Below are 23,014 nucleotides of genomic sequence, written 5' to 3' on the forward strand. Positions count from 1 at the left end.
AATGTATCACATTAATGTAGGCTCTTCTTTCTACAAACCCAAGTGGACTGGCATGGCAATCAAAAACCCTAACTCCACAGAATATGAACAAATCCAAGTTTCTCTGTAGAACCTGATGATCTCTCATACACTTGCAGTCAATTCATGTTGTCACTGCTCTCCACTAGCCCACTGGCTCAAGGAGGTTTCATATTTACTGCTACTACTTATGAGTTCTATAGTGCTACTAGACATACGCAGTGCTGTACACTTGAACATGAAGAGTCAGTCCCTGCTCGACAGAGCTTACAATCTAATTAGGACAGACAAACGGGACAAATAAGAGATAAGGGAATTACTAAGGTGAGAATGATAAAATAAGGGTACTGAACAAGTGAGTAAGGCTTAGGAGTTAAAAGCAGCATCAAAAAGGTGGGCTTTTAGCCTAGATTTGAAGACAGCCAGAGATGGAGCTTGACGTACTGGCTCAGTAAGTTTATTCCAGGAATATGGTGCAGCAAAATAAAAGGAATGGAGTCTGGAGTTAGCGGTGGAGGAGAAGGGTGCAGATAAGAGAGATTTAACCAATGACCTGAGTTCCTGGGGAGGAGTGTAGGAAGAGATGAGAGTGGAGAGGTACTGAGGAGCTGTCGAGTGAATGCACTTATAAGCCAATAAGAGGAGTTTGAAATGTATGCAGAAATGGATAGGGAGCTGGTGAAGTGACCTGAGGAGAAGGCTAATATGAGCATAGCGACACTGACGAAATATAAGTTGTGCAGCAGAATTTTGAACAGATTGAAGGGGAGAGAGATGGCTAAGTGGGAGATCTGTGAGAAGCAAGTTGCAATAGTCTAAGCGAGAGGTGACCCACATTATCCACTCATGCTGATGCAAAATCACCCCAGCAGAAACCTAAATCACTCTTGGAAGAGCCTGAAAGCTCAAGGTCTCTGTTTCTGCTTTGGGCTTTGATTAATTCTTCTTTTATTTTAAGAATAATAACGTATCTTTCAGGGCCAATAGCAATGTGAAGAAAGTGTTGCCATGCTTCAGTAATTATGTCCCTCGTGCACTGGTTCTTTCTGGCACAGGCAGCTATCCACTACCAAATTATCACTTCCTATTAATTATGTCCCTACTGTTTGGCCAGTGAAGTCAAAAAGGTTTCTGCCTCATTCACATTGAGGCGTTTTTTCAAACCACTTACACAGTTATGTGAGGACATATTTTCAAAGCACTTAGGCTTACAAAGTATAGTAGCCTATGGAACTTGGTAAATCTAAGTGCTTTGAAAATGAGCCCCATTGTTATATAATTTCATTAGTTCACCACCAAGAAAAATGTGCAGGATTGCTGGATATCGAAGAACAAAATACACTCTATGGTGAGCTCATTACAGACTCCTGAGAATTCATGATGCTTGTTTGCAAGCTGGACGGAATAGAATTGGAAAATCATCACTCATATAAACGTATGTTCCTGTCTCTCTCTCTTTATAGGCCTTCAAGATTGCCACACTGTGTGCATAATTCAAGAATTTGGTGATAACTAACCTGACCTATTATTGTTCGATCTTTTTAGCATTAGATGGAGTGCCTATTATATTCTGAGATTGCCTATAGTGTGGTCAAAGGTAACTGTTTCCCCATCCAGGCCTCTAGTTTCTCTGGGAGCTCTGTATGTCTTCCTGGTTTAGGGTTTGTTGGCATGGTGCACTGTATTTAGTTTAAACATCAGGGCGGTTTACAATAAAAGGTAGGATAATACACAAAGCTGTAACAAAAGCTCCAAACATGCACAGTTACAATAATCTGCCAAAAAAACCCCTGGGAAATAATCACATAAATAACACAAAATACATTGTACATGCATGCAGGACGTCAGAAACCAAACTCAAACGAAGGAAGGAAGGAAGGAAGGAAGGAAGGAAGGAGACTTCGGCTGGCGGGGGTTGGGGTCCCCCACCAGCAAAGGGAGGTGAGGCGCGACGGCGGAGTGACAGCGGGAGGGGGGGTTGAGAGGGTCATTGGTAGGGGGGTCCAGGGGCAAATCTACGGGGGCCAGGCCCCTGTGACCCCATAGCAGATACGCCCCTGGCCCCAGGTACAAAATAAGTACCTGTATATAATATGTAAACCACTTTGTAAGTGCAGAAAGGCAAGTATATCAAATCCCATCCACTTTCCCTTTAAAGTGTTCCATGTTAAGTTTCCCATGTGTATGCTCTAACCATTGAGTAATTATTATTATGAGCATGTAAGGGGTGGAGAATAGGTGTTTCTGCGCTAGCCAGTTAGCACATCTACATTATTGCCTTAATAGGTGGTGGTAACTGCTCCTGTGTTCATTTTAAAAAATGACTGTTCTTAATGGCAACATTAGCACATAGCCATTAATGGAATAAATAGAAAACTGGGATTTTTTACGGCATCAGTAGAAATGGATTAGTGTGCAGGAAAAACCCTTGTAAGGGCTCACTAAGGCCAATTCTTACAGCTTACAGCTTAGTAGATTGTAAGCTTTTTTGAGCAGGGACTGTCCTTCTTTGTTAATTGTACAGTGCTGCGCAACCCTAGTAGCGCTTTAGAAATGTTAAATAGTAGTAGTAGTAAGGACCTTTAAGGGGTTTTTTTGTTTCTTTTTTTTTCTCTATTGTTGCATCTGTTTCCTGCAAGGATCTATAAATGAATTATTATATCAACAAATCTTCTCTGTTGCTGGCTCAGAATTGATGCTTATTTCCATAAACTAAGCCCAGAATCTGGTCAACAGAGTTGGGAATTCACCATACTCTCAAGAGAGAGGCATTAATTTTGAACAATACAATATCGAAATAGGAACGAACTTGGGATAAAATTCTGACTGGTTCACTGAGGCTTGCAATGCCAGAGAAATTCTTATTAATATGATTAATTGAAAACAAGTGCAGTACTCCATGCTGAAGTGCCACTTTTCAAGAATAAAGTGCTTTGGAAGCCTTTTTAGAAGTTAATTCTATTCTGCCAAATATTAGTGCTAAACTAAGCCATATATTTCTGATTTTTAGAGGCAGATACTTTTCATATGCTCAAACCTTTGGGGCTCACATGTCGGCCAATTCCAGGTACTCAAACTCTGGCTTATGGTGTCAGCTGTGTATGCGGAGCTTCAAGTGGAGACTGTCATATCTGGAATGGAGAGCTCATGCCAGCCCCATAGGACCTTCTAAGGTAGCATCTGTCAGCATTTCTAAAGTTTAAAATGTCTAATTAATTTTAGGGCCATTATTCATTGCCTAGTTGCATAGTCATCTGTCTCCACATTTTAATTTTGATGTGCAAATTGTTTTATGGTTTAGAATTTGTTATCCTGATGATCTCCGTTAAAAACGGTCTGTTTTGACTGAGGAGCAGGTTATAAGAGTTACAGACCTTTCCTTGTTTCCTGGGACCAGGGGCTGGACCTTCTCCCAGGCAATTGAATCATCCCACTTTTGACTTCTGGCTTTCTGGAAAGGATAGTTGATAAAGCTGGGGTTATAGGGTTGGTAGGAGGTTGGGAATAAGGGAATAAAGGGGGCGGAATTAAGGATTGGGTATTGTTGTACGGCTCTTGGGAGTCTTCTTTGATGTTGGATTCTTTCAATCCATATTTCTTTGTCACTGTTATCCATAATGAGGGGAGGAGAGGGATGTACAAGTGGGACTGGTTGAGTTTAAAATCAAAATTGAGAATTCGGATTGTTCAGTTGAGTGTTTATTGACATTTTCATTAAAAAACCATTATCCTATGTTTTTTTTTTACTTTATTGAAATTTTGAAAAAAATAATTATATGATACCCTTGATTAAGTAAAAACCACCGAATTCTAAAAATGACCCTAAAACTACATGAGCAAATTTGGGCATGAGCCCAATTTGCACACACAATTTAACTGAATAACAAGCCAGTTAGTGCTGATAATTGGGCCCCATCAATTATCAGTATTAATTGGCATCATTAAAAATGTATTCACATAAATTTGCATGGATCATAAAAGGGGGCACTGCCATGGGTAGATCGGGGGCATTCCCACAATTTATGCATGCTGTTATAGAATAACTTGTAAAGAAGGCCCGTTTCTGAACACAAATGAAACGGGCGCTAGCAAGGTTTTCCTCAAAGTGTGTATGTTTGAGAGAGAGTGTGTGTGTGTGTGAGAGAGAAAGTATGTGTGAGAGAGAGAATTAGTGAGACAGCGAGAGACAGAGTGTGTGTGTGTTTGTGTGACAGAGAGAGAGAGACAGTGTGTGAGACACAGAGTGTATGTTCGTGTGAGAGTGAGAGTGTGTGTGAGACAGAGAGTGAGAGACAGAGAGATAGACTGTGTGTGTGTGACAGAGAGAGTGTGTCAGAGAGAGTGTATGTGAGAGACAGAGAGTGAGTGTATGCCCCCTCCTCCCCTCTCTCAGGACCCCCTTCCCCCCTTTATGGTCTCTGGACCCCCTTCCTCCCCCACCTCTCCGGTCTTAGGACCCCTTACTCCCCCACCTGTCTGGTCTCAGGACCCCCACCTGTCTGGTCTCAGGACCCTCTCCTCACCTCTCTGGTCTCAGGACCCCCTCCCCCCTCTCATCCCTGGACCCCCTCCCCACCTCTCATCCCTGGACCCCCTCCCCCCTCTCATCCCATGCACCCACTGTTGGTCTCTGTGGCCTCGGACTGCAAGCAAGGACGTGTGCTGCAGGCTCTTCCCTTCGTTATTGCGGCCTGTTGTTAAAAGATTTTACCTGCTGCTGCTGCGCCACCAAGAGTGAAGGGGAGCACGGACAGACGCCGCTTCAGAGTGCCTTTGGTTTTGCTTCAGTTTTAGCTGTTCCTGTAGTCCCGCCCTTCCGGAAACAGGAAATGAGGACGGGACCAGAGGAAGAGCTGAAATTGAAGCCAAAGCAAAGGCAGCCTGAAGCTTGAGTGCTGTAGCTGCTAACGCGTTCCATGCTCCCACGGTCCCACGTCTCAGTCCTGTCTTGTTTTGTTTGGTCGCGCTCTTCCCGCCTTCTGGCTTGGAATTGTAGCATCTCCTGACGTCAGGCACGCAGGGTCCTACTGTGGGAGAGTGACATCAGGAGATGGTTACGAACGCAGCCAGAGATATTGGAACATTGCAAGAGCAAATTATTATATTAGAAGGCGATCTGCACCTAATTTAGGCACGGTGATTTACACCATCGTTTCGTTGGTGTAAATGGTCACGCCTAAAAGCAGTCATGCTTCCTGGCGCTAAGCACTGTTCTGTAAACGATGTCTAACTTTGAACATTTATAGAATGTGCAAGGTGCAATTTTTTTGGCACCAATTTTTCAGTTGCCATTTATTGAATTTAGTCCAAAACAATTACATATGCAAGGGAAAAATGAAGAGAAAAGGAAAATTATCAATTCATTTTCTAATTCCAAAGGTCCACATGAGAGCAGAGAAACAATCAAAACAGGAGCAAGATGACAATAGCAAAAACAAACATACAAAGAATTTAAAAAGACAGCAAGATGCATTTAAACAATGGGGGAATCCTTTTCTAAGAATGATCCATACTGGGAGCAGTTTTATTATGAAGAAAACTTTAGGGTTTTTTTTATAAAGGCGCACTAGCATTTTTAGCGCTAAATGCTAGAGACGCCCATAGAAATATATGGGCATCTCTAGCATTTAGCGCACACTAAAAACGCTAGTTCACCTTTGTAACTGAGCCAGGTCATAAAATATATTTATTTATTTATTTGTTAGGGTGTTTTACCACCTTTTTGAAGGAATTCACTCAAGGCGGTGCACAGCAAGAATAAGTCAAACATAAGCAATAGACAATTACAGCAGTAAAAATATTCAAACAACTATATAAAGCACGGCATAGTATGCTAAATTACAATGGCAACACAATACACAATAAAACAGCATAGGGTGTAAGCAAAGACAGAACATATAGATAGATAAGATAGAGTAACAGGAGTAAGAAAATAAGGGACTAGTTAAAGAGAGTTGCAAATGAGGTCAGAAAGGTGCTTGAACATTATCTTGGCTAGGGTAGGAGTGGATGAACATGTCCTGCTATAATATGTGCAGCCGGTGTCATTTACTCTTTTGTTAAAGGCCTGGTTGAAGAGCCAAGCTCTCACCTGCTTCCTGAAGTAGAGATGGTCTTGTGTTAAGCGGAGCTTTTCAGGGAGTGCATTCCAGAGCGTGGGGGCTACTTCAGAGAAGGCTCACTTATGGTTATCACATCCTGTGGTCGTTTGGAGAGGGTGTGGTTAGGGAAACTCCTTGGAAGGACCTTAGTGACCTTGAATATGTTTAAAGGGATATCCTATTCTTCAAGTTCTCTGGGCCATTTCCTTTAAGGGCCTTGAAAGTCAAACAGAGAATTTTAAATTTGGCTTCGTATTGTACTGGTAGCCAGTGAAGTTTATGCAAAAATGATGTGATGTGGTCACATCACTTATAACCTTCTATGAGCCTTGCTGCAGCATTCTGAATCAGTTGGAGCTGGTGCAAACCCTTTGTAGTCAGACCAGTGTTGATTGATTAGATTGATATAATCTTACATAAATAAGGACATCTAAGACAAAAATGGAACCCAAGGCAGCCACTGCCTGCCTTTTACTCAAAAATAATCTCTGACTTAACTGAGAAGCTTTAGAAATATCAGCAAAAATAGAAATCTTCTAGCTAAGAAATATTTCATCTACATTTGAAAAGAAGTTTCAAAATTCAGTACTTATCTGGCTTCAGGGCAAAGATAAAAAAAGGCGCTCTTCTAGAAATGTCTTTCATCGATGTCTCAAACAAAGCAAACATCAAATATAAAAGACAAAAAAACCCTCTCCATTAAATCATGAAATCATTAAGGGCCCTGTTTACTAAGGTGTGCTGGCGTTTTTAGCGCATGCTAAAAATTAGCACACACTAACCGTGTAGACACCCATAGGTTAGCATGTGCTAATGCTTAGTGTGCGCTAAAAATGCTAGCGTGCCTCTAGCACGGCTTAGTAAACAGGGCCCTAAATATGCTTTTTACTATGGGGTCTTTTTACCAAGCTGCACTAAAAAGTAGCCAGCGCTGTTGTCAGCGCATGTGTTTTCTGCTCGCTGCAGCCACTTTTAGTGCGGCGGTAAAATGGCTGCCTTTCCATATTTTTTAATAGTGGTCACGCGCTAATTTCCCCAATAGCGCATGGCCATTACCCTGGAGCCCTGACCTCCACCTATTTATGAGGTGGTAAGGGCTTCTGCGCTACTCCCGTGCTAATCAAGTAGCATGCAGTACTCTCCAGCCATGGGCATGCCTCCTACACTAGCCAGTATGGGATTAGTGCCTGCTAAGCGGAAAACTACCACAGGATGTACTGAGGCATCCCGCGATAGTGCTGTTTTAGCCTACCACTCCTCAGTAAAAGGGCCCCTATATGCATTAATATGTCTTAAGAGGAAAAAATCTCAGAAAATCATAAGCATTACTCTATTTTATGCTTATAATGTCATCTATCATAGGCATAAAAAATATCTCCAAACTAGACATTGGCATACAAATCACTGATTTCTTGAAAGTGTTAAACCGGAAAAAAGCGCTTATCTTATCAAACAAAGGTGCCCTCAATGATGGCTAGCGTTTCGTGGCACAGAGAACACTTCTTCAGGGCTATGGGACCATATCAAGAGAGCACTGCTTCTCTGTTACGTTTGCTCACTAGTGTCTAGTTTGAAGGATTTCTATGCCTATGATAGATAACATTATAACCATAAGTCAGAATAATGCTTATATTTTTCTCAGGCTTTTTCCTCCTAAGACATATTAATGCATATATTAAGATCCATATTTAATGACTGCGGTATGATTTAATAGAGAGTTATTTTGTCTTTTATGTGTGATGTTGGTTCCTGTATTCCTCCATATATTTTAATTGAAGAGTCAGTCAAAGTGAACTCATCAAGCAAAGAATTAGAGCTCTACCTTCACCAACTCTTCTCTCCCTACAGCCTCTTAACCATTCTGTACTAGGTTCTAGTAGTAGAAGGAATTGAATCAACTGGTACCTTTAAAATGTTCCTGTAGAACCTTTTTGAGCATCTCCAATAATGGCAGTACAGAAGAAACTGGGAAATTAAAATCTAAGGTTCAGTCTCATAGTGAAATTATTCAAATTTCCAGTTTCCTATGAATGATCACATTCTGGCTAATATCCAGTGCTATTTAACTGGCCAGAAATGGGCACTGACCGGTTAAATAGCGTTTTGGTCAGACACGTTATATGTCAGCTACAGATTTGTTAAATAAATTCCTAAAAGAGATTTTCAAATATCCAGAACAATCTCTTCCTCTGTTACAAAAATCTTGAGGATAAAAAGAAAAAACAAGAAAATATTCCTCAAGAGGTTCCAATACAGCAAGGTATAGCTTCTGAATCTTTGGATATATCAGGATTTTTGGAACAATCTAAAGAAGAAATCAAAAACCATGCAACCCTAATTATTTCCTTTGTATTCATACAAGATAATGAAGCCTTACTGAGGCTATACTTTAAAAATATTCATCCTGAATTTATGGGAGGCAAGATTTTGATTTCTCCAGATATTTCAAAGTGGACACAGCAGAGGAGAAAGAAGTTTCTGGAATTGAAACAAAGAACTTTGGACATTAATGCTGTCTTTCAATTAAGATTCCCATGTAAATGCTTAATTTTCTTTAAAGATGTTAGATATATCTTCTTTGAACCAGAACAATTGGCCAGATTTCTTAATATACAAGAAACAAAAGGTCTGACTAAATAGGTATGAAACTGGTTAAATTGATAATGGGATAACCTCCTGCTCTTTTTCTGATGTGATTATTTCTATTCCTAGTTTAAACCAACTTCCTTTGGTAAAATCTAGAATCTCTCAATATTGTGGACTGTTGAAATCAATGTTTATTAATTTCTTTTAGTATTATTTCCTTTGCTAGTTCATCCAAATCTTGATGTATCTTTCAAAGATTATTGCCTTTGTTTAAATTGAAATTAATAAAGAATAAATAGTGTTTTGGTGCCTAACCGCTAATACTCAGTATGAGATTAACCGAATATTCACGGTCACTGCCAAAAAGATTAACTGGCTATATCATGCAATTATCAGCAATATTCAGCACTGACTGGCTAAGCTTAGCAGCCAAACTGGACTGCATAAATAGCAGTCCTATCTTTGGCCACTATAAACTTCACTGGCCAGCACTGAATATTCACATGGGGCCCTTGCACTACGGCGCATCCAATGCGTATCAATTTGGAACTACTGACCGGCTACTGCATGCCCTGGGCGGTAATTCCATTTTGTACTTGCGTCCAATACGCGCAGCAGACAATATTTTTTTTCTACCACGTGGCGCTAACCGGGCGGTCATTGGCAGTGCATGCGTGCTAACGATTATCGCCTGGTTAACACGTGAGACCTTACCCGCTAAGTCAATGGGTGGCAGTAAGGTCTCAGTCCCAAAATAGACACGTGCTGTTTCTTATTTTGCCGTATGTCCATTTTAGGCCAAAAAAAGGCCTTTTTTTACAAGTGCGCTGAAAAATGGACCTGCGCGCATCGAATACATGTATGTATACTAGCGCAGGCCATTTTTCAGCGCACCTTAGTAAAAGGACCCCTTAGCTAGTGAAGTTTGAACTGGCCTAAAAAAGGATCCTTGTCTCGGACATTTTTTTTCCAGGGAAAGGGTTGGGCAATTTTCAGGCAACTTATTTACCTGTTTGAACAGCTTTTGAAAATTTCCTCCTAAGGGGATGTTGTCGTGCTGTTTGCCTGAAATCTAAATATTTCTGTGTCTCCAGGCCTAGTTTTTGTTAGATGGTAGAAAAGCATCAGATATTTGCATCACTTACTTTAGCAAAAAAAGAATGCTATGTTGCTTGTATGTTCCAATCTATAAACAAATTTAAAGCTGTGTAAGCAGCCATTGATTTTCAAGCGACAGTACTATGTTGCCATTCCAGTGAGCTGCTTTTTGATGCATATGGATACGGTGCAGCTTTTTTGCTGGTCAACGGTGTGTCAGATATTTTTGTTGTTGTTGTTTTGACAGCATGTTAATAATTTTGTGTGCTTTGAAAATAGCATATGCAGTTTCAAAAGAGCACCCAGAAGTGCATTTCTAGTGCATGTTAGACATCAGTTTAGACATTTACCACCACATTCTGCATAGATCATCAGAAGTGAATTGCAGGTCCACGTGTAAACTAATTAGCTAATTAGATGCTAACAATCAATAAGTGGTGTTAACCACTTAATTGGCAGTAATTAGGAGTTACATTAAGATCTGTCCAATGCCCTATTTGATAACTTGCATGCCCAATAGATTTAATAGCTTGTAACTCCAAAGGGAGCATGGCCATGGGAGGGGTATGGGTGGATCAGGGCATTCGCAGAAATTAGGTGTGATGTCATAGAATCAGTTGGGCGGAAGTGTTTACACCAACCTTTGACAGGCATAAATGCTCACACCGAAAGTTAGGCGCAAAATGGCCCAAATTCTATATATGGCACCTAGAAAATTTGTGCAGGAAACATTTTCACCTCAGCGTATTCTATAAGGGGTACTTATATTTAGGCGTGGTATATAGAATACACTTAATTGATATCCTAGTGCCTAAAACTACATGCCTCTATTTACACCATTGGAAATGTTGCATAAATCCATGCACATAGATTTACACACACTGGGCCATATTCTGTAACAATGCATGTAAATTTTAGAACTCCAATGAAACGCCAATTTCCCCGCCCATGACCATGCACCTTTTTGCTTGTGCGCATTTGAATTAAAGCACAGTTTATTACGGTAAATGATCAAAAAGTGGACAAAACGGCATTAGGACATTCTGCTTGCCAAAACATTCAAATCGCTCTTTTCAAAACTCATTTTTTAAACATTTTGCTATGCAGTTTGTCAGCAGTACGTTCAAATTACAAGGGGCGTGTTTGTGGCAGGATTTGGACATTGCTAAGACTTTAAATTTTTTCTACCATAATGGAACGAAATAAAAATTTCTGGGGCTACACTTTAAATGTTTTAGTCTAGAACTGCTTTTATCATGACCAAGCTTGAAAAAGGTGCCCTAAATAATCAGATATCCATGGGAGAGATTAAGGCATGACCTCCTTTTTACTCCCTCAGTGGTCACTGACCCCCTCCCACCTCCTAAAGATGTGGAAAAAAGCCCCAGTATATACTTCTATGACAGCTTCAGATGTTAACCAAAGAGACTAGTCTTGTAAGCCCACTACATAAAATGGATTTATTTTCAGAGGAAAAAGCCTCAAAAAGCACCTTTCCGCTATGTAGGCCTACATAGCGGAAAAGGTGCTTCTTGAGGCTTTTTCCTCCGAAAATAAATCCATTTTATGTAGTGGGCTTACAAGACTTGTCTCTTTGGTTTATACTAAGAAGTGATATTTGCAGTAAAGACTTGTACCCTAACGTATATATTATAGTTAATCTCTAGCTTCAGATGTTAGCCAGTCCTATTACAGCAGCAAGCAGATCCCTGGAGTAGGCTAGTGGTTGGTGCAGTGGGAAACCAGGCCCATATCTCACTCTACCTGTTACGCTTGTGGTGGAAAACTTGAGTCCTCCAAAACTCACCAAATTCCATTATACCCACATATAGGTGACACATTCAGGCATAAGGGCTACTGCATTGGTGGGTACACTGGGTTTTTGGTGAGTTTTGGAGGGCTCACCATACAAGATAAGAGTGTAGCGGTGAAATGTGTACCTGGGACCTTTTTATGTGAAGTGCACTGCAGTGCCCCCTAGTATGGCCCACTGCTCTGCTGGGATGTCTGTGTGGCCAGTCTACTAAGAATGCCTCCTCCCCCTTCTATACATCCCAATGGCTTGTTTTTTATGTGTTTTTCCCTTGCATGTTTTTTTCCGCCCCGAAAATATTCCTAGAAGATAGACACACTGAGCACAAAAACATCTAGCAAATTGCCATTTTCGAAACAAAATATAAACATTTTTCAATTTCGAAAATCATTATATTCACCACTTGAACTTAGGACATTTTGTGCAAAATGCCCAAAGGCAGATTTAAACATCATATCGAAAATGTCCTTCCATATATTATTATTTTTTTCTTTTTAATTTTGAAGCTTGAGTCAGAGTTGGCACATTATTACTGTCTCTGACTCCATCTGCTCCCAAAATTGCTTCTGACTCCACAGCCTTGTGTCAGACTTCACAATTGTAACCGTTATTTCTTTAAAACACAAGAAAAATCAAATATCTTCATCAGAACAACAGGAAAGCTAAAGCTATTTGTTGAAAGGATTTGCTAAAGATCATTTCTGTTTGCCTTTTACATGGCAGTATTGTCTTGTTTTGAACAATAAAGCTATCTGAAAGAAAAAAAATATTATTTTCAGGGCTTTAGACAGTTTCCTGAACAACTGGTCCCATGGAAGAAGGGTTTCTTATCAAATAGCTGCCCATTGCAGAGATCAGATATCCAGAGTAAATGGTGAAGTGGTCTCATGCACATGGAAGGCAGCTACATAATAAATTTCACTTTTGAGGGCACTGCTTCTTGTAAAATGAAAACATTTTGAAACAATTTAATTGTGGCTTTTTTTTCTTTAAGTTTTGCATCAACAATGAGGTTCTGCAGTCAATGAACTCTCATTGAATTTGGCAGTTGATTAACTTATGGAAAAGTTGTATGTTTTATTCAACAGAAGTTGGAAAGAATTACACAAAATAACTTTGAAAATTTAACAGAATGGGATGAAACTTGGCATGAGTTGAAAACTGGTAAATAGACACGTGGATGGACATTTTTGATATGACATCTAAATCTGATAAAAATTCAGTAGCAAATGTGGCTATTTTCAAACAAGAAAAACATCCAACTTTTTGAGGGCAAATGGCCATTTGCTAGACATTTCTGTACTCAGTGTGTCTATCTTTTAGTTTGATTTTCAAAACAAAACAAAAAATGTCCAAGGGAAAAATGCACAAAAACAAGCCATTGGGATGTATGAGGAAGGGGTGAGGGCAGTATTCTTAGTAGACTGGCCACACAGACATCCCAGCAAAGCAGTGAGACACCTTAGAGGGCACTGCAGTGGACCTCATTTAAAAGGTCCCAGGTGTACATCTCACTGTTATCCCTTATATTGTTTGACGATCCCTCCAAAACCCACTAAAAACGTGGAGGGGCATAATCGAACGAAAACGTCTATCTCCATGGGCGTTTATCTCCGAGAACGGGTCCGTGAAGGGGCGGACCGAACCGTATTTTCGAAAAAAATAGACGTCCATGTTTTATTCGACAATTTGTGAGCTGGGCGTTTTTGTTTTTCAGTGATAATGGAAAATGAAAGCGCCCAGCTCAAAAACGAATAACTCCAAGACATTTATTCGTGGGAGGGGCCAGGATTCGTAGTGCACTGGTCCCCCTCACATGCCAGGACACCAACCGGGCACCCTAGGGGGCACTTTTACAAAAACAAAAAAAAGGTAAAAGAGCTCCCAGGTGCATAGCACCCTTCCCTTGTGTGTTGAGCCCCCCAAATCCCCCTCAAAACCCACTGCCCACAAGTCTACACCATTACTATAGCCCTAAGGGGTACATGTACATGTGGGTACAGTGGTTTTGGGGGGGGGGGGTTGGACGACTAAGCATTAAGCAGCACAATTGTAACAGGTAGGGGGGGATGGGCCTGGGTCCACCTGCCTGAAGTCCACTGCACCCCCTAACAACTGCTCCAGGGACCTGCATACTGCTGCCAGGGAGGTGGGTATGACATTTGAGGGTGAAAATAAAAAGTTGTGAAACATCATTTTTTGTGGTGGGAGGGGGTTAGTGACCACTGGGGGAGTCAGGGGAGGTCATCCCCGATTCCCTCCGATGGTCATCTGGTCATTTAGAGCACTTTTTTGGGACCTGTTCATGTGAAAAAAGGGTCCAACAAAAGTGTCCTAAATGTTCGCTAAAAACGCCTTTATTTTTTCGATTATTGCCCTAACGCGTACATCTCTCCTCGGCCGATAACCAATCTCCAGTTCCACCTTCACCACACCTCTGACACGCCCCCATCAACTTTGTCTGCATCTGCGACGGAGTGAAGTTGAAAACGTCCAAAATCGGCTTTCGATTATACCGATTTATTCGTTTTTGTGAGATAAACGTCTATCTCCCGATTTGGGTCGAAATCTAGGCGTTTTTCTCTTTCGATTATAAGGTGGATAGTGTACCCAACCGTACACCACTACAATAGCCCTTATGCCTGCAAGCATTACCTATATATGGGTACACTAAGTTTTTGGTAGGTTTTGGAGGGCTCACACTTTCCACCACATTTGTACCAGTTAGAGTGGGATATGGGCTTGAGGTCCCCTTCCCTACAGTCCACTGCACCAACCACTAGGCTACTCCAGAGACCTGCTTGCTGCTCTAATAGCACTGGCTATAACATCTGAAGCTGTCATAGAGGATGTTATATACTGTTTCTTTCAGATCTTTGGGGTTTGGGAGGAGGGTAGTTACCACTGGGGAAGTAAAGAGATCTGGGAGACTGGGCGGCTAAATGGCAGATGACGTTTAATGTGAGCAAGTGCAAGGTGATGCATGTGGGAAAAAAGAACCCGAATTATAGCTACGTCATGCAAGGTTCCACGTTAGGAGTTACGGACCAAGAAAGGTATCTGGGTGTCGTCGTCGATAACACACTGAAACCTTCTGCTCAGTGTGCTGCTGCAGCTAAGAAAGCGAATAGAATGTTGGGTATTATTAGGAAAGGTATGGAAAACAGGTGTGAGGATGTTATAATGCCGTTGTATTGCTCCATGGTGCAACCACACCTTGAGTATTGTGTTCAATTCTGGTCACCGCATCTCAAGAAAGATATAGTAGAATTGGAAAAGGTGCAGCGAAGGGCGACTAAAATGATAGCGGGGATGGGACGACTTCCCTATGAAGAAAGACTAAGGAGGCTAGGGCTATTCAGCTTGGAGAAGAGACGGCTGAGGGGAGACGTGATAGAGGTATATAAAATAATGAGTGGAGTGGACCAGGTGGATGTGAAGCGTCTGTTCACGCTTTCCAAAAATACTAGGACTAGGGGGCATGCGATTAAACTACAGTGTAGTAAATTTAAAACAAATCGGAGAAAATTTTTCTTCACCCAACGTGTAATTAAACTCTGGAATTCATTGCCGGAAAATGTGGTGAAGGCGGTTAGCTTAGCAGAGTTTAAAAAGGGGTTAGACAAGTCCATAACCGGTTTCCTAAAGGACAAGTCCATAAACCGCTACTAAACGGACTTGGAAAAATCCAAAATCCCAGGAATAACATGTATAAAATGTTTGTACGTTTGGGAAGCTTGCCAGGTGCCCTTGGCCTGGATTGGCCGCTGTCGTGGACAAGATGCTGGGCTCGATGGACCCTTGGTCTTTTCCCAGTATGGCATTACTTATGTACTTATGTCTTAATCCCTCCAGTGGTCACCTGGTCATTTAGGGCACCTTTTTGTGCCTTAGGCATGATTGAAACAAGTCTAGACCAAAACGTCTAACTTTAGACCTGGATGTTTTTGCTTTGTTTCATTATGGCAGAAAAACATCCTCATTTTGGGAACACCCCAAACACGCCCTCTTGTGATTTGGATTCACTGCAGAGCAAAATGCCTGCAATCCAATTTTTGAAAATTGTGATTTGGACGTTTTTCAGAGAAAAACATCCAAATGCCACTTTAAGTCATTTTTGAGATGTGTTTCTCCCTTGGAAATGAGCCCCATTAGCTTTGAAAATGGGCCAAATCAGGGTTACAGAGAAATGAGGCCCCCAAAATATGGCCCAATATACTTCAGTGGGAAAAGGAGTTCTAGCTTCTGTAATATAGAAAAGGTGAAATGTAGCAGGTAAAGAACAGGACAAGGCAGTTTCAAAGGTGGGATTCCCTATTCTTCTAAACTTACTACTGCTGCTTATCATTTCTAAGCACTACTAGACATACATAGTGCTGTACACTCGACTTAAAGGGACAGTCCCTGCTTGACAGAGATTGCAATCTAATTAGGACAGACAAACAGGACAAATAAGAGATAAGGAAATTACTAAGGTGGAAATGATAAAACATGGGTACTGAACAAATGAGTAAGGGTTAGGAGTTAAAATGTATATATGAAATTCAAGGCAACATAAGTTCAAGAGTAAAACCCTTCTTCCCGAGATACATCTTCCGTACCTTGGTACAGTCAATGGTAATAAGTCATCTGGACTACTGCAACGCACTGTACGCTGGCTGCAAAGAACAAACTATCAAAAAGCTCCAGACAGTCCAGAATACCGCCGCCAGACTCATATTTGGAAAAACTAAATATGAAAGTGCAAAACCTCTAAGAGAGAAGCTTCACTGGCTCCCACTCAAGGAACGCATTGCGTTCAAGATCTGCACGATTGTACACAAAATCATTCACGCAGACACCCCAGTCTACATGCTAAACCTCGTGGACCTGCCTCCCAGAAACGCCATAAGATCAGCCCGCAAATTTCTCAATCTGCACTTCCCCAGCTGTAAAGGACTAAAATACAAGCTGATACATGCCACCACCTTCTCTTACATGAGCACACAGTTGTGGAATGCATTACCTACAGCCCTGAAAACTATTGACGAAATAACTAATTTCCGCAAATTTTTGAAGACACATCTCTTCAACAAGGCCTAGAAAGAGAACCCATAGCCGTACAAAACTACCTCACCAACCCACCCAGATATTATAGTCCACCTTCTACACTATATTAGTCAGTTGCCTAGGTGTGTAAAAGACTCTTTTTAAAAATCCATATTTTGTTAAAATTTAAAACACCTCTAAATGTGAGCAATACAAGGACTAACAATGGCATATAACTACAAGGGGATAAATAAGTGCATGCTTCCCTATAGAACTAGCAACATTAACAAAATTTCAATAAGAAAGCTTTAAAAAAAAAATCACTGGAATTGCTAAAAATTGCTAAAGATTATAAACACTGTAAAATCTTTAAAAATGCTAGGAAAATCAATGCATTCCAGTGGCCATTTTGTACATTCCAATGACATGTTGAAGGTGTCATTAGATTGGGGCAGGCTAGAAAATCAACAAAATAAGCATACAACTCAATAGGTAAGCGTAAGTCCACTTGAAATCTCTAAATGGGCCCCTTGGTCTTTCCAACATATAGTAGTTTATAGAGGTATATGACAACATATATGGTTCCTTTCAATCTACAATTAGCAAAATGCCTTACTTCATAGATCTCCCCAGTGGTTGGACGTTTAAAGTTCGTAACTCTCAGGTTAACTCCACAGGTGGAACATTGACCACAGGGATAATGTCCAATGACCTTAATTCTTGTATTATTCTGTTTGATAGGGAAGGCCGAAAGGTACAGCGTGTCTTTCAAACTTTTATGTCTCTTATAAGCCACCATAAATTCTTTGTCTGAAAAGTGTGAGATTCCCTGAACAATATGCCAATGTGTTCATAATATCTGTTCAATATCATGCGTGAGGTGGTCACAGAAAAGTGTGCAAACTAGTCTATCATTCTTAGACTGATTTGGGTTTAGAAACCAAAAGAACCTTTCTGTCTATCTGCTTGGTTTTACTTAGCCCTTCCTTTATATGTCTAGATAGATATCCTGTCTCCTCAAATTTCTTTATCATCACATGTGACAATTATGTTTATGCTTATTCGATGGGTGATATACCACCTTTACTCAAGAGGAGGTCAAAGTGGTTGAAAAAAAATTATTGGTTAGAAAGTGGAAAAGAGCTCCATTTAATAAAAAAAAAATAAACACACTCATACAATACTAGAAAAGAGAAAAAAAAAAACAAAGAAAAAATTTTAAAGTATTTGAAACTCAGCAGGTCTGTACAGGTTGCAGTGGGTGCCATCCTTATGATGGGAGATTAAAAGCCAATTGAAGGTAATGTGATTTCAATAAAGTTTTGAATTTAGGAAGAGAAAGCTCAGCTCTAATGTGTAGTGGTAGGTCATTCCAGAGACTTTGTGCCAAGAAAAAGAATTCAGAGGCCCTGATCTGGGGACTGGAAACACTAAATGATGAAGGGAGTGAGAAGGGGTATAGGGGATATTCAATGACGTTTCTTTTCTTTTATGTTTATATGATCATTTTGATCATTTTTTCATATTGCCACTCAGTATACTGGTTATTATTTATTATCCTTTTAGTATCTTATTTCTCTACACTATTAAATCATATCCGTTCACCACTTTACTGTATTTTTCACTTGTTGTCTGATTTATTTTTGTTTTTTAATATCGATAGTATTCTTCAATATGCAACACAATTTTTTATCTGATTCAGTTTCATGTTTAACATCGATAGCATTCTTCAATATATAACACGGCATCTTTAAACAACGTCTATCAGTAGTTGACAGCGTCCCTTTGTTGGACACAATGAGGGGCATAATTGAACGAAAACGTCTATCTCCATGGGCGTTTATCTCCAAGAACGGGTCCGTGAAGGGGTGGACCGAACCGTATTTTGGGAAAAAATAGACGCCCATGTTTTATTCAACAATGTGTGAGCTGGGCGTTTTTGTTTTTCAGCGATAATGGAAAATGAAAGCGCCCAGCTCAAAAACGAATAAATCCAAGGCATTTGTTCGTGGGAGGGGCCAGGATTCGTAGAGCACTGGTCCCCTTCACATGCCAGGACACCAACCGGGCACCCTAGGGGGCACTTTTACAAAAACAAAAAAAAGGTAAAAGAGCTCCCAGGTGCATAGCACCCTTCCCTTGTGTGTTGAGCCCCCCAAATTCCCCTCAAAACCCACTGCCCACAAGTCTACACCATTATTATAGCCCTAAGGGGTGAAGGGGGGCACCTACATGTGGGTACAGTGGGTTTGGGGGGGTTGGACGACTAATAAGCATTAAGCAGCACAATTGTAACAGGTAGGGGGGATGGGCCTGGGTCCACCTGCCTGAAGTCCACTGCACCCCCTAACAATTCCTCCAGTGACCTGCATACTGCTGTCAGGGAGCTGGGTATGACATTTGAGGGTGAAAATAAAAAGTTGTGAAACATCATTTTTTGTGGTGGGAGGGGGTTAGTGACCACTGGGGGAGTCAGGGGAGGTCATCCCCGATTCCCTCCAGTGGTCATCTGGTCATTTAGGGCACTTTTTGGGGCCTTATTCGTGAAAAAACAGGGTCCAGGAAAAGTGTCCTAAATTCTAGCTAAAAACACATACTTTTTTCCCATTATCGGTGAAATGCGCCCATCTTTGTTCGGCAGATAACCACGCCCCAGTTCCGCCTTCGCCACACCTCTGACACGCCCCCATCAACTTTGTCCGCATCCGCGACGGAGTGCAGTTGAAAACGTCCAAAAATCGGCTTTCGATTATACCGCTTTATTCGTTTTTGTGAGATAAACGTCCATCTCCCGATTTAGGTCGGAACTTGGGCGTTTTTCTCGTTCGATTATAAGCAGGAATATATGTCAGTTTTTATCTCACTCTTTTTTGGATGATTACTATTCCAATCTTCACTTCTCACAATATATCTTTGACCCTTACAAATCCATGCTACTCTGCTTCTTTATTTAAACACAGCTTTATCATTGCTTTGTTTTCATCTTTTTTATCAATTTTGTCATTTGATATTTACAGCGTTCTCTTAATATAAGACACACCGTTCCTCAACAACGACTACCACCTTTTGACAGCGTTGCTTTATTGGACACGACACATGCCATTTTTCAGTCCTTTTTTTTGCTATTGGATTATCATTACGTCCATTCTCTGCTTTTGTTCACTATAGGATAACCATTATGTCAATCCTCCGTTTTTCGGATGCCCTGATTGGGTACATTTCATGCCAATCTATAACATCAAACATCACATGATTATGACTCATCCAATCAGCATACTTACGTAATACGTCTTCCTTTACCTTTTGGTGCCAAACACAGTATTTATAGTACACGCTTTTTTCCCCATAGTCATTACAAGTTTATATCGAGACGCTGCGCCAACAAGATATTATAAAGGTCTTTTTCAAGGTAAATACGTTTCTTTTGCTCGATCACGGAAGACATTCATAGTGACATAAGGTAATGTAAATTTTGACCAGACTTGTATCATGCTCACTTTACAGCTCGGAGATGTTCATAGTCACTGTAGTTTTTGATCTTACTTTGCAGCTCCGTTATAACCGCAAACGCTGTGCGAAGGTACAAGCGCTGTGCAGTTGTAGCACTGTGCATATTCCCCTGGCCTACGTTTCCCTATTTAAACCACAAACGCTGTGCAAAGGTACAAGCGCTGTGCAGTCGAAGCACTGTGCATATTTCCCTGCCCTACCCTTCCCTATTTACAACGCAATGTCCCGCGGACACATCCTTTAAGGGACAATATATTTCTGGTGTGGCCTTAGCTGTATTAATGACGCTCGTTCTCCTTCCCCCTCTTTTTCTCTATAGACCATTCGACCTCAAGTTTTTATTTGGGAATACAAGGATCACCAAGGTCGGTCATTCTATCTTTCTTTATAAAAACACTTTTTTCTTTTACTGCATTCCATTCTTTTTCTTTTACTGCATTCCATACTTTCTGTACTACTAATCTTATGTTCTCTCTGTAAATGTGTTGTGAACATGGCTAAATTCAATGATTTTTTGGCAAAAAAGTATATTATTAACTTTTAATTTTAACTATAGATACATGTACATGTAATATATATATATATATATATATATATATATATATATATATATATATATATATATATATATTCCTCACTTTCTTTGTCTTATTTAAAGATCTTTTTTCTTTATAGATCTACATTTGTGCACATTTGCTTCTAAATAATTTAATTAGGATTCGACCTGGTCTTACCACCCTATAATATATGAGCATGTTTTCTATATCTGATATACCATATAGAGTCCCCACGAATAAACAAGAAAACAAGCATATAGACATATAATTATATATGTATATATATATATGTGCCTTTATTTTATCTCCTATTTAGACCATACAAGTTCGATTTCTTTTATCATTCTGCATTATATATATATATTTTTTTGTAAAATTATGTCTCTATATATATTTATAATTTTGTATATTTATATATATGCTTTTACTCTAGTCTATCTCTTAACTATATATATACTGTTAGAGTTTTTTTTTTTATGTATAATTTCTTATCATTGTTGTTTATTTGAACTTATGTTTTTAAATATTTATTGTTTTTAGACTCCTGAGGCAGGCCTTTTGGCCGAAACACAGTTTTCTGTGTCGAGTCATTGAATAAAGTGGTTGTTTGAAATCTTATCTCCCGTTCTCCTGGAGTCATTGGTCCACTTCCCACTCTCTCTCTCTGTGCTGCTTCTTTAAGAAAGCCATGCTAGCGATTCCTGCACGACAAATGAGAGGAAAGCCCATAGGAACTGAATGGGCTTCCTGTCACTTGCTGCTTCGGGAATCACTAGTGCAGTTTAGTAAAAGAGGCCCTGAGTGATTTAGGCATCGCTGGTAGTATGTAGATGACAAGAATCTTAGGATGTGTAACATTCAAAAAATCTAACTCTTTTTCTCTAAGGAACCTAGCAAGCTTAGCTGTTTCTAACACAGGTGGTATCTTATTTTTAATCATAGAAGTTGGATCATTCCTTTTCAGCATTCCATAAAAAGTTCCTGTCTCTTAATTATCTGTTGATTTCTGCTACATAGTCATAATCACCACTGCTCCTCCCTTATCTGCCTGTTTAATTACAGTTTTAAGATCATTCCTAAGTGAATGTTTTCTCGCTTTTTTCGTTATGTTAATGAAGGGGTTTTATTTTTGCCTTTTATCTCTAATTTCTTACTATCAGTGAGTATCATTGTCACATATGTCTGTATAAGAGGATTAGTAGAACCTGATGGACTACAAGCGCTGTTATTTTTATTTATTTATTTGTTGCATTTGTACCCCACATTTTCCCACCTATTTGCAGGCTCAATGTGGCTTACATAGTACCGTCAAAGGCGTTTGCCCAGTCGGTGGATAACAAATACAAAGTTGTATAGTGATCGTATGAGGTATAAGTGGAGGGTCAGAATGGATTGTTTTCACAGCTTTTGGGAGGCCATTCCATAGGAGAAGCCGGCTGCATAAGTTGTTTTGTATTTCAGTCCTTTGCAATTTGGGTAGTGTAGGTTTAGGTAGGATCTTGACGATCTGACTTTGTTTCTTATTGGTAAGTCTATAAGAATGGACATGAGTGTTATGGATGTTTTTATTATAAAAATAGTTGATGATTTTCTGTTTTCTGGTAAATTTAAACAAGTCCACTCTTGTATTAAAAGCATTGTAAGAAAGAGTGGGGACAAATGAGAGTATTTTCTCAAATATTCTGACTTCATCTTTATTTAGTTCTCTGTTGGACAAATTTACCACTCGTGGGGCCCTGTTTACTAAGCCGCACTATAGACGCACTAGCGTTTTTAGCGTGCACTAAAAATTAGCATGTGCTAACACTAGAGACACCCATAGGAATATATTGGTGTCTCTAGCGTTAGCATGCTGTAAAGACACTAGTGCACTTTAGTAAACAGGGCCCTTGATTTTTCACTGGGCATTTGTTCCACTTGTTGTCGTCTCTCCTTTCTTATGCTCTTGTCATCATGCCTCTTCCCGTCCCTCTCCTTCTTCCTCTCCCCCTGTATAGAGGTGAATTTCTGCTCAGCTGGAACAGTCTCCAAATTTCTCCTAATCAAAAAACCAGCTGGGTGAGGAGGCTGTGTTCAGATGGTGTAGTGTAGAGTGAGGCCGAAGGGTGAAAGAAATCTAAAGAGTTACTTTGAATTCTTTTGTTTTTCCTTTCAGGTAAAGGACTTCTAGTTACCTCATGTTTTTAGATTGATCTTGGTATTGGCCTTTAGATCTACTGAAAGTCATCTGTTTTTCCTGAATGTTCTATCTTTATTATGCCAAGGGTAGATTGTTTTATATTTATAATCTGTGTCATCATGCT

This window comes from Microcaecilia unicolor, chromosome 2 (assembly GCF_901765095.1).
Source record: "Microcaecilia unicolor chromosome 2, aMicUni1.1, whole genome shotgun sequence".
Classification (NCBI taxonomy): Eukaryota; Metazoa; Chordata; class Amphibia; order Gymnophiona; family Siphonopidae; genus Microcaecilia; species Microcaecilia unicolor.